This window comes from Nothobranchius furzeri, chromosome 12 (genome assembly GCF_043380555.1).
Source record: "Nothobranchius furzeri strain GRZ-AD chromosome 12, NfurGRZ-RIMD1, whole genome shotgun sequence".
Classification (NCBI taxonomy): domain Eukaryota; kingdom Metazoa; phylum Chordata; class Actinopteri; order Cyprinodontiformes; family Nothobranchiidae; genus Nothobranchius; species Nothobranchius furzeri.
Genome location: NC_091752.1, coordinates 19764755 through 19776487, shown reverse-complemented (window position 1 = coordinate 19776487; position 11733 = coordinate 19764755). Strand labels below are relative to the sequence as shown.

Below are 11733 nucleotides of genomic sequence, written 5' to 3'. Positions count from 1 at the left end.
AATGTGGTGGTGGTGGGGGTACTCCTTCATCCAGGGTGGTTAACACTGAAGCTGTGGTGCCAGGAGTTTGCCCTGTCCATCTGCCATTGCACCCACCCACCCACTGACACACTAACAGGTGCGTGCACGCAGATACACGTGCTTTTTCCACGCACACGCTCGGACACTCCACCCCAGTGCTCCTGCCTTGCCCCTGTCCTCACTTAGCCTGGGCAGCAGATGGTGAGGGGGTAAGGCTTGTAGCCCCCCCCCCCCCCCCCAACTCCAAGCCACCAGCTCCATCTCCCCATATTTTTTCCCCCCTTGCGAACATCACCCCACCCTTCTTTGTGTTGTCGAAGAGCTTGAGTGTCGAAAGGCTAGCCCCAGCTTGCCCCCCCCCCATCCCTCTCAACAAATCCTTGGCTGGCAGCCATTGGCGGGACTCAGTCAGGTGTCCTAATGCTTCGGTTAGGGGAGGAAACGCTGGTTAATCTGCCCATCGCGTGCCACTGGCCATGGTCTGGCCTCTTTGTGTCTGGCACCCCTCTGATCAGTCCCTCCACCCCCTCATCTGCCCCCCCCCCCCCCATCCACACTCCCTCCATCCTCTTCCAACCCAGCTTCTCTTCCTCAGGACCGTGTCATCCTCCCTGAGTGATCCACCCTACGTTCTCCTGAGGTGTCCCTGACTGACGCATCCGTTCCTTACATTACCGGTAGAGGATGTAAGGATTTTCCTTTGAAGATCTGTTAGAAAGACATTTTGAATTTTTGCTGACTCATCATGGGCATCCTTCATGCCCGCAAAGACTCCCTTGATAGTACACGGCCTTTCGGGTTATGATACTCTGCTTCAACCATATTTATTACTGAAATAAAAAACTTCCTGGAATTTGAAACCACAAAACACACATGATTCCTTTAGCGATGCAAAGGCAGCATCACCCACTAAGGTGCTCTTCTCTGATTAGGATGAATAATGATCAGATGCTACTCAGAGGGGGCCGATAAGGTTGTGTTGCGTAACACGGAGAGGGGTCATTACCATTTACCCCGCTGACCCTCTCTCCCTCCCTTTTTTTTTCAACCGGCCCTTGATTTGGTCACTGCTTCGAAGCCCAGAAGTACTAGGTCAGAGTTCAAAGTATCCTCAGCTGTGCTGTCATGGTAACCACAGCGATTGCTCATCTGATGGTCAAGCCTCACTTTAAAACAGTGGTTCCTTTGGATAGTGTTTTGTTTACGCCACTAAGGCCCCGAAACAGTTTAAAGCTGCATTTGGAAACACTGGAAAGTAAAAGTTTCCCGCAAAACCAAAAAGGTAGCATGGCTCGCTCTTAATGCAGATTTTATTTTATTTTTTTAGAAATTTGACCCGTTTTATTGTCTTCGGCGTACCAAGTTCCTCATCCTCGCCGTTGCACCCGAAGCAGCCGCCATTGCGGTCAATCGAAACGCAGCCGTTGGTTTGTTTTTTCCACTTCCTGTTTGTGACCAGTGTGCAGGGTTTTCTTGCAATCAGTGCTGCTGCAGCAGGAGAGGATGGGGGGAAGAAAGGAGAAAAAATCAATAGTTTGAATGTAATGTGTGGCCGGTGTAATAAGAGAATGATTTATGTCCGGATGGCTACTCTTTGCATCAGATGGGACATGTGTTTGGTGGCTGGATGAATGAGGGGAAGGAGGGTGGGTGGCACAGAGACCCACGCTCAGAAGAAAAGGTTAAAGTGTGCTTTGCTGTTTCTCCTCCTCCTCCTCCTCCTCCTCCTCTTCTCTCATCCCTCCAACACCATGTTCTCTGCCCATCCTGCTTAATCTTAGCTCTGTGGTATTATGGGACTAAAGAGCAATGGGACACACGCACAGGGACGCCAGGAGTTTCACCAGGTTGCTGAACTTAAGCAATGCGTCCGTCTCTCCTCCAGACTGAGGAGAGGATGTAAATGTTACGTCCCGGAGAGGGAGGAAGTGGGAGACGGTGGAGGGAGACAGGAATTCAGAAGGAAGCACGAGGCAAGAAGAACGAGAGCATGTCTGCGAGGGAGAGCGCAAGTCTTGGACAGAGAGATGGAAGTGTGGAGGCGGGAAAGAGTAGAGAAGCGAGGACATAACAACCATAGAGAAATGTGTGTTTGCTTTATTGCAGTGGCCCCACCTACCCCTCCATCCTGTTAGGGAGGCACAGTCCCGTGGCGAAGGAGGAGGAGGAGGAGGGGTAGGATGGTAGGATCCCCTCCCTCAGTCAGCAACACACACACACACTCACTGTGGCTCATACACACACTCCGTGAGGCAGCAGTTGCTGAGTAGCTCTGGATAGACCATGCAAGCTTCTGCAGGTGTCCCACCCTTCTCTCAAGACATGGATGCTGTAGGAGGTACCACTTCATCTTCTGTTTCTGTCTTTTTCATCTTAATTCAAATGTTTTATTTTTATTATTTTAGCTTTCTTTTTCTGTCTGATTGTAGATTTTTCACTCCATATTTCAGAGTAACCCCGGCTGCTTGTGTGCATGTGCATGCGTGTGTGTGTGTGTGTGTGTGTGTGTGTGTGTGTGTGTCTGTGTGCATGCGTGTGTGTGTGTATGTGTGTGTGTGTGTCATATATTTGTTTACAAGCTCCCCTGTAGCTGCAGGTCTAACAACTTCCACACAGTGAATTCTACTACAAACAAGTGATTCATGTTTGGATTTTATTATCTTGTGAAGCATTTTTTAAAAACTTGTTTTTGCGAGGTTGTGATTTTGGCTTATTGTTGCATAATTCCATCTGGACTTTTGATTTTAATGGCATATTTAAGGACGTATAGAAACAAAGCGCATTATATGTGCTGCCTCGTGTTCTCCCTCTACATGCGTACTCATGCTGATTAGGCTCCCAGTCAAATAAGGTCAAAACAACATTTTTTACAGTGAGTAATATATTTCCTTCATTAATAATGGTGGAATACTGTAAAAAAAAAGTTTACTTTTTTTAACTAGATGATAAGTTTCACATAAAATAACTGCAAATACTCAAGTTATGCAGAGCTGTTGTGTTTTTTTAATCATCCAATATTCAATTTAGTGGAATATAAAGAGTTTATTCATCAAATACCAAGCCTGTTTATGTAAATTAATAGATAAAAATAAGAGAAATTGCAGCAAAAAAGGAAAAAATGGCCACTCATCCTGTAATGGGGCGTGTGTGTGAGGGCGAGCACATGTCTTGTGTTTAGCGTGGTGTTCTGGCAGACACCCAAAACCATCCTTCTCCTCTGTTCATGCTCGAGATGGAGGTACAGTAAAACAGCTGAAACTATTTGCTCTACGACGGTTTTTAATGTATTCAGCAGATGCATCAAAAGTTTTATATTTGTTATAAATCCACATTTTAAAATATCCTCTGCAGAGGTTTCCCATGGTTACTTCTAAGGGTTAAACTGATTTATGTACATGATTAACAACCTCACTTCCCTTTTTCAACCTTTTGGTCAAGTCGCACACATTTTTTTAATTCAAAGTGTCAAAAAAAGATTCATTCATTACATCTGTGTAACGTCCACGTTTATTCTACAAACCCATCTTTTGCAGCCCCCCCCCCCCCCCACACACACACACACACACACACACAGACACACGCTCACACACGCCTCTCCTGCGCTTCCTCATGGTTAAAGCAGCATTCTCCTTTTTGCATGCATTGACCTGTTAACAGCATTATCCTCGAAGCGTGTGGCAGGGCTGGAGTCGCATCCCACCAGGGTTTGGATGGTCAGCCCTCTGGCCCCAGCCTGGTCAGAGAGTGGCCAATGGGGCCCGAGCTGTGGTCATCCTTCAATCTAGCTCCTTTCAAAGCAGAGGTCACACAAGTCAAAGGGTAATAAGTTTAACCCCCCGAGGGGTGAGAAGTCGGAGGTCACAAACAAGGCTACAGGGAGAAGGTTTGCATCATCAATCAGTGGCACTCCTGGTCATATCTGTGCGTATCGACAACTTGCTCTTCTCCACTGACCTCATTTGCATGGCTTTGTGAGGACAAAAGGAAGCCGTTATATTTATGAATAATGTCCACAAATGCATTGTTAAGGAAACATGATGTCTTGAGTATTTCGCCAAATCTTTGTTTCAATGAAGTTATTTTTGTTTTGTGTAAAATATTCTTGTTGTTTTTGTCTATGTAAAGAAATTCTACTTGTTTCATTCATGAATGAAAATGTTAAGACAATAATTTATAGATAAACCTTTGGGGACCTAGATACTGTTATTTTTTTAAACATCTTTAAAAAATCGTGTCAAATCTCGATTTCTTAAAATCAAAATGTAGCAATTTACACCTTTTCGCACTAAACCAAGAAGATGATCAATATTTTAGTTGTTTACTTTTGGGTGGGTTAGGGTTGTTATTTATTTTTACTTTTTTACTTGTAACGGTGGAAAAGAAACAGTTTGTTTTTATAGGGACGAGTGCATGATTAAAAGGGGTGCGGCCATTTCTGTGCATTTGCCCCCCCCCCCAGCCACCTACAAATATTTGGCCTTCAACTGGGATGCTATCGGAATATTGAGCTCAATAAGAATGTGACAGTTTCTCACAATCAGTACTAGACGACCAAATGTATTCTTCCTTCAGAATCAGAAACGGTACTCTGCTGATGGTTCAGCGTCTTCCAGAGGTTTCCTCCCTGGTTGGTGTTAGCGATGTGTCAGCATTCAGCACTAGTCCTGCCTGCTAGGCTGCTGGGGCTGCTGGGGCTGCTGGGGCTGTGGTGGCGACCGGCCCAGCCCAGCTCGGCCTGGCCTAAGGCCAGGTCAGACATGTCTTGGCACGAGACGAAAGACATGAAAGGATCAAGAATAGCCTGAAATGTGCTCCGTGTGCAGCGTTGTTAATCCACTGATCAGCATATGACAATATCATTTTTGCACATTTAACCATGTTTTTTTTATGTTTTTCAGCAGAGTGACATGATGGAGAAGAATGAGATGGGGGGATGTGCAGCAAAGATCCCAGGTCAGGCTCCTGACCAAGAGGGTGTAGCTGAACGGTACGTCCTTCTACCAAATGAGCTGCTGACAGCCCTAATCTGTACGACTCTATTTGATGTTCCTCGTTCACATTATGTGTAAATGGGTTTAGGTGCATAAAAGTGAAGCTGAGCAGACTGTACAAAGTGTGCAGCCGTTAAGTGTCTGAATAGGAGGGTTGTGCGTGTTGCTCAGTCAGCTTTTGCCCATACAGAGACCATCAATCACAAATGTGGGCTGCCTTGCTCCTTTTGCTCGTCTCCAAAGTTAGACAACACTTTATCTGGTGCACAGCAATTTTATTTTTACATTTATTATCTAACATTTGGACATTTTCAGTCATTCCTTCATGCAGCTCCACGTGTAAACACAAAGCATAGCAACATAATTATTCCTGTGTGATTCTTGTGTTTTTGTGTTTAAACGCGTGCAACACAGTGACACGCCTCTGCGGATAATCAGACGTTCCACAGTGACTCTAACTAACCTTTTCCAAGCCTCACAGCGGTGCTACTTTATTTTTTCATTCATTTAACTAATGAATACGCACACATTTTTGTTTTTAATTTTGATCCTATCAAACAAACGCAATCTCTAAGATGTAGATCCCAAAACACAATACATATATATATATATATATATATACACACACACACACACAATATTTCAATTTTACCTTGTAATATGAGTAACATGAACAACTTATGTACTTCCAGTTTGCAGAGCTAAAAGCAATCATGCTGATAGTTAATCTGATATAATAAGCAGCAGGTGGACAATTAGTGCTAAAGGCAGTGATCAGTCATTTGTCTGAAATCTTATTTCAAATGTAGCTAAAGCAACAGAATAAACATAGTCCTATTTTAGCATAAGTACACTCTAAAAAAGGAACTGTTCAATTACCTTAACCAAGTCATGTCAACTGGTTCCACTACTACTTACTAGTAAATGTGATTTGTAATATACATTGATATTAGGGATGCTTGATATTATCAGTCTACCATTAATATTGACCGATATTGACATTAAAATGGAATATTGCAAATAATCGGTATTAGTTTTTAATTTTTATGGCACTTTTCCTATTTCTAACTTTATTTTAAGTAGTTGTCATTTTGCACAGAAAATGTTTCAAGTGTAAGCATGAAAGGAGTTGTGTGATGTTAGCAACCTGAAATGTTTTAGCTAGTAGGACACCGCACAGATCGGTATTGGAAATATCGAATATCGGTAAAAAAAAAAAAATGCCGAGCATCCCTTTAGATTGCACTTTGTCATGCTAAAAGTAAATGTATATTACTCTTTAGCTTGAACCAGTTGGTATAACTTGGTTGAGTTAACTCAAAATTCCCTTTTTTTACAGTGTAGAATAAAACTAGTACATACTCCATAAACTACTTCATTTTCATTTCTATATACAACGTTGTCGTTTCACAAACATGCCTTACACTGACATAAATATCACAATAAACCTAAAAAATGTGTTCCTTTAATGTTACTAATTTAAGGTTATTACAGGTTTTGTTTAATTTTACTTCTTTCAAACAAATCTAAAAAAGTACCCTGTTCTCTGATGTCCTCCGGTGGAGTTACGGGGAAATAGTCCAAGCGTCCAAGCTGGGAAACGCTCTTTATGTCTTCGTAAAGGTCAGCAATGCTGTTTGTTGTGATGTGGACGATGAAACGGCCAATAACTTCTTCTGAAACATGAACTTAATTAGAATGCTTCGTCAAGGATTTTATCCTCCAGATTGAACACAGGCCTCATGAAATATTAAACGATGAAGTAATGTGGTGGCCGTTGTGTTACTGAAGAGTTCAGCTCAATAAAAAAAGCATAGATGAGCTGAGTAAGATGGGATGTTGCGGAAATGGATGTGAATAAATAGAAAGGCCTGAATCCTCATTGGTAGTTTACTTTTCACGGCTGAACACTCCATTTACCACATAAATTGAGTTATTTAATTTTTTTAAAAAGACAATAATAATTGATAAAAGTGGTTACATGATTGATGATTGTTCTTATCTCAATGGAGTGAAAGGGTATCGAAGAAATTTGACCAGAAATGTGATCTATAACCTAGTGGTACCTGATAAGACGGGTGTAAGCCCATTCAGAACAGGGTTTGACCTGAAACATGGCTTCGTGTACATTTTTGTTGACGTAGTTTTTCGGTGAGTTTAAGGTATTGAGGTGTTCTTCAGGTCCCAAACAGGACAAACGGAGATCAAACACTCCCTGGGAAAAAGGCCGGTGCTCGCTAACTTGACTTCCCGCTTATTTACATGAGACATAAATTCCCATTTAAATGGCAGAAGCTTGCTGGAGCGGCTGTTACACAGGGACTTGTGAAATTATAATTGTAGTCAGTCATGTGTGCAGGGTGTGGGGTGGTATAGGGCTAAAGAGATGGAAGAGGGGAATTATTCACCCAATAACTTAGAAGGGATGTAAACACAAGGTGGACAGCAGTGGTGGAAGAAGCACTTGATTTTTTTTAACTCAAGTAGAAGTAGGGAAAAGAGGTTGAAAAATACTTAAGTAAAAGTGGAAGAATCCAAGAATTTTTTGGTGTAAGTAAAAGTAATAAAGTACGCATTTTCAAATGTACTTAAAAGTTAAAAAGCCAAGTATTCGAGTAACATTTAAATAGGCGTTGAGTGTGTAGTATTGTGGTGTCGGACCAAGGAGGAGGGGGCTCCATTGGGGGTGGAGGTCGGACAAAACTCAAATGACGGTACTTTTACTTTAGAAACGTTTTAGAAAATGTAGTGGAGTAAAGGTAAAAAGTTGGCTTCAAGAAAATTACAGAAAAACTGAACATAATTGCAACAAAGTACTTGTGCTTCATTCCTTTTCTGGTATTCTCAAAAGGATCCATTCCCCTGGACAGGCTGGACTGAGAACATGTTATTTTTTTTTTTTTGTATGTTTGATTAAATGCTGAAAGGATGATCAGAAAAGTTAATTTGCAATAGATGGAGAATCTAGTTAATTGTTTCCCGAGTGAAACTGGTTTTCCTGGGATAAATAAAGAGAACAACTCCTAGGAGGGAAAAAGTGTGCTTTGGTGAATGAGCAGCTGTAAACGGGTAAAACTGATCTATAACACTGAAGAACTAGTGATAATTAAGTTTTTTGTTTTTTTAAACAAAAATCCATTCTTTTTCCTCTTTCAATGCAAAACAACTCTTGTGTGAAGCTTAAACTTCATCGAACCCCTCCCTGTCCTCTTTCCCTCCTTTTCTTGGTCCACTTTTCCACCTCCACACAGAATCCCAACGGAAAAGCCAGGAACTAAGACACATGTCACATCAGTTCATCAAGATCCCAATTGTTTTTATGCACTAACCACCTTTTCTCAGCATGGACCCATAAGCGAAGTGCACAAACTCCCACGCAGCTCCCCTGCCCTCCACGCTGCACTCTGACTCACATTTAGAGACTCGGTTGGTAAAAGTACGCCGGCATTTCTCTATTATTTTCCATTTGATGGTATTACATGTCATTTGGTCCAACCGGACCATCAACAAAGAGTACAATATGCCTCAGCGGGAGGCCCCGTCCAGCCTTGTCTTATAATTTGGGCTGTTGTGTCCATTGTATCAGCCCCCTTTGATAAATCTGCCTCTAACTGATACAATGCGTCAGTCTTTTTGTTACAGAAGGACAATTGCTTGTACAGTGAACGTCCAGGACTTTAATGAAGTGCTAAAGGACACACTATGGGGCACAGAGGTTGTTTCTTCTGCTTGTAACGTTAGATGACAGCTAACAGAAGCTGGAGAGGGAGGGAAGCTCAAGTTCACGTGGTGATAATATTATCTGTGATGTTTGTAAAGCTGAAAACATCCATTCAGAATCTGAACAGATGACTCACATTTGGAGATTAATGGATGAAAACGGGCAGATTTAACCGTTCGTGGTAAACAAAAGAGGTCAAGTTTGCTAAATTTATAGTGGAAATGTGTGCAGCGTCCACATTTTACTAACTGGAGTTTGATTTGATTAGACTGATCTTAAATTCTATCTTAATAGCAGCTTAATGTGTGTTGTTTTTTTTTTTGGGGAGAACTGTGTGTTGGGGGACAAGTCGAGGGAGGGGGGGGGGGTGATGTTGGGACAGATGGCATTTAGCTCTGGCTGTGCTGAGCTCAGTGGGACCCAAAGCTTAAGAGGTTAGGCCTGTCACAACCACTCTGTTCATTCACTGCCTAACAAAGTGTGGCCTGTCAGCCTGTTCCGTTTAATAAACTTAAGATTTTTCTTTTGTCAGCGTCCGAGCAACACTTTTGCAACTCGATGACCCAAATATCCCAACATACTTCTGGGCTAAATGGTTAAAAGAAAGAGAGAAAATGATTAAAGGTGTACTAAAATGTCTGGACATGTGTTTACATCTGTAGCTTATGGAGCTTAGTCATTTATACAAAATTAAGAGTTTTGTCTTTTTTGCAGCTGAAACCGAGTTTCTCATGAGAAGTTTTTTAACCTCAGCCTGGATTACCATTCCTTTGTTTTAGTTTGTGTAACTTTTCTTCGCTTTTCCATCTTTTCTAACCAACATTGCACATTTTGAAGTATATTATTCCACCACAAGAGGGAGACATACAATTCCACACAGGACAACTTTCCACTTGCCTCTTAACTAAACTGTTCTTCAGAACTTTGAACACCTGAAGTACCATACATGATAATACAGAACTGCTGGGTGAATTGTTTTTTGTTTTGTCACCTCCTTCTCCCAATCTCTCAGTTTGTTCCAGGTTGTTGTTGGGGTCAAAGGCTGAAAGCTGGCAAGTGGTGACCCGAGCGGGATGCCTGGCTGACCTCTGACCTCCAACTGGGTGTGTGGTTGACCCCGGAGGATACGGCACAACAATGTGAGGCACGTGCCTTGGCCTAATCGCCATGGTAACACAAGACCTTGGGGAGATCAGCAGGGAGGTGGGGGTCAGAGCTGTCTTTATACCGATTGTTGTCAGACATCTGCTGTCAATTGACTCTTCTAGATACAACACACCCACCACAGGACAGCGTGTGTGTGTGTGTGTGTGTGTGTGTGTGTGTGTGTGTGTGTGTGTGTGTGTGTGTGTGTGTGTGTGTGTGTGTGTGTGTGTGTGTGTGTGTGTGTGTGTGTGTGTGTGTGTGTGTGTGTGTTAGATGAGGCACGACTGAGACACCTGGAGGCTGACTGGGTAATCTCTGCAGGCAACTGTGATGATGCTGTTTGTTCTCACAATCACCTGGAGAGATTCTGCAGTTCGCTTTAAAGTCTTGTTTCCTCTTCAGTGTTTCTCCGACATAAGCTACGAGGAATTATTTGCAGAGCATTTCTTTACTCTGTTGAGATGTCATCCTTCACCAAAGTCTTGCCTGCACTCCACCCTCTCATCGAAAGAGGGTTTCCCACTCTGTTTTAAGGTAACGGTCTTTGCACATTGGGGAAGACGCTGCCAGGTGTCCAGTTCAGTTAGTCTCTTCACGCCTGGCTGTTACAAGTCAAAACGTTTGGTGACTGGTCACGTAGAAAAGAAAAGATAAAGGTCGGTTATTGTACTACAGTGCTGAATGAGGGCCAACAGGTGCGGTCCACCTGGAGGAAGAATGTTTCACACTTGACGTGTGCCTCTTTGATGCTCCAGCCCTGGAACAGCTTCTATATACTTAATGTCTCTCCTCAGATTCTTGGTAATATTTGCCTCGTGTGTGTTTTTTTTTCTTCTCTCCAACCCATCACCAGAGATAGTCCCTCCTCTCTCCCTGTTTCATCCCGTTCTGCTGTGTTTTGGTAAAATCTCAGCTGGCAACTGTGAGTCGTTCACTAGCTGCTCTCACAATGGCCTCTGGGATTATGCTAAACACGGTGCCTCGGCTGCTCCACGCATCGACCAGCGTCAACAACGCCCTTTTGGAAGACCACTGGAAGGACATGGAGGGCTCTCAATGAAGATGTCACAGCGATTACACAAGCACGTTTCATAGGCGCTCTCTGTGTTTCTTCCTTCTCTCACAAAACCCCCTTCTGCACTTTTTTTAAATTTCTTTTGGACACTTTTTTGAAGTACAGCCTCATCTCTTGCAGCTCCCTCATAGTGCCTTCTCATTTTGAATTTGCATGAAAACACCATCCAGATGCTTCTGCTGCCATGATGACTTATGATGATGCCTACTGTACAGTTTTGGCTGTTGTATCATCATAGCGCCAAAAGAATAATATTGGTGTCTTGTTTGTACGAGTTTGGATTAGGAGGGAAATAGAGCAAAACATGTTTTAAAGAGGACATGTCATGATCATGCATTATATTAGGTCAATCGTTGATATAAAATATGTTTATGAAGTTCTTTGCACTAAATCCCTCTCACGTAAAGCAATTTCAGCAGTTTTATTCAGGACATTTTCAGTACCTTCCAGAATGAATCATTTCAAGGCTCTGTCACTTTAAGGAAACAAGCTGATGCTGGCCACGCCCACCCACCTCTGCTCAGGTGGCTATAAACTGAGAAGCTCAGATATATGTGAGGGGCTTCTAGTAGAGTTGTTGCTCCTCCAACCTGCAGAGGAGAGAGGTGGTTATATGCCGATTCTGACATCACAAGCGGGGACTTTTTGAAATGGCTCAATTTAGGCACATGATGCCAAAAACCAAGCAGCAACTGAAAAAAGACGTGTATTTTTGTCACGTTTGGAGTGTTTAGAGAGGCCGTAGAGACACATATGGCAACCGAAAAGGACGCCAAAGG

At 42.8% G+C, this 11733-nt stretch overlaps 1 long non-coding RNA gene across 1 annotated transcript; it reads left to right on the top strand.

The window, feature by feature from the left end:
• The first annotated feature begins 1838 nt into the window (after positions 1-1838).
• Positions 1839-10154, top strand: LOC139062086 (uncharacterized). The gene is made up of 3 exons (XR_011515674.1): positions 1839-2359; positions 4920-5008; positions 9746-10154. It is a non-coding gene; the product is annotated as an uncharacterized lncRNA (long non-coding RNA).
• The last annotated feature ends 1579 nt before the right edge of the window (positions 10155-11733 follow it).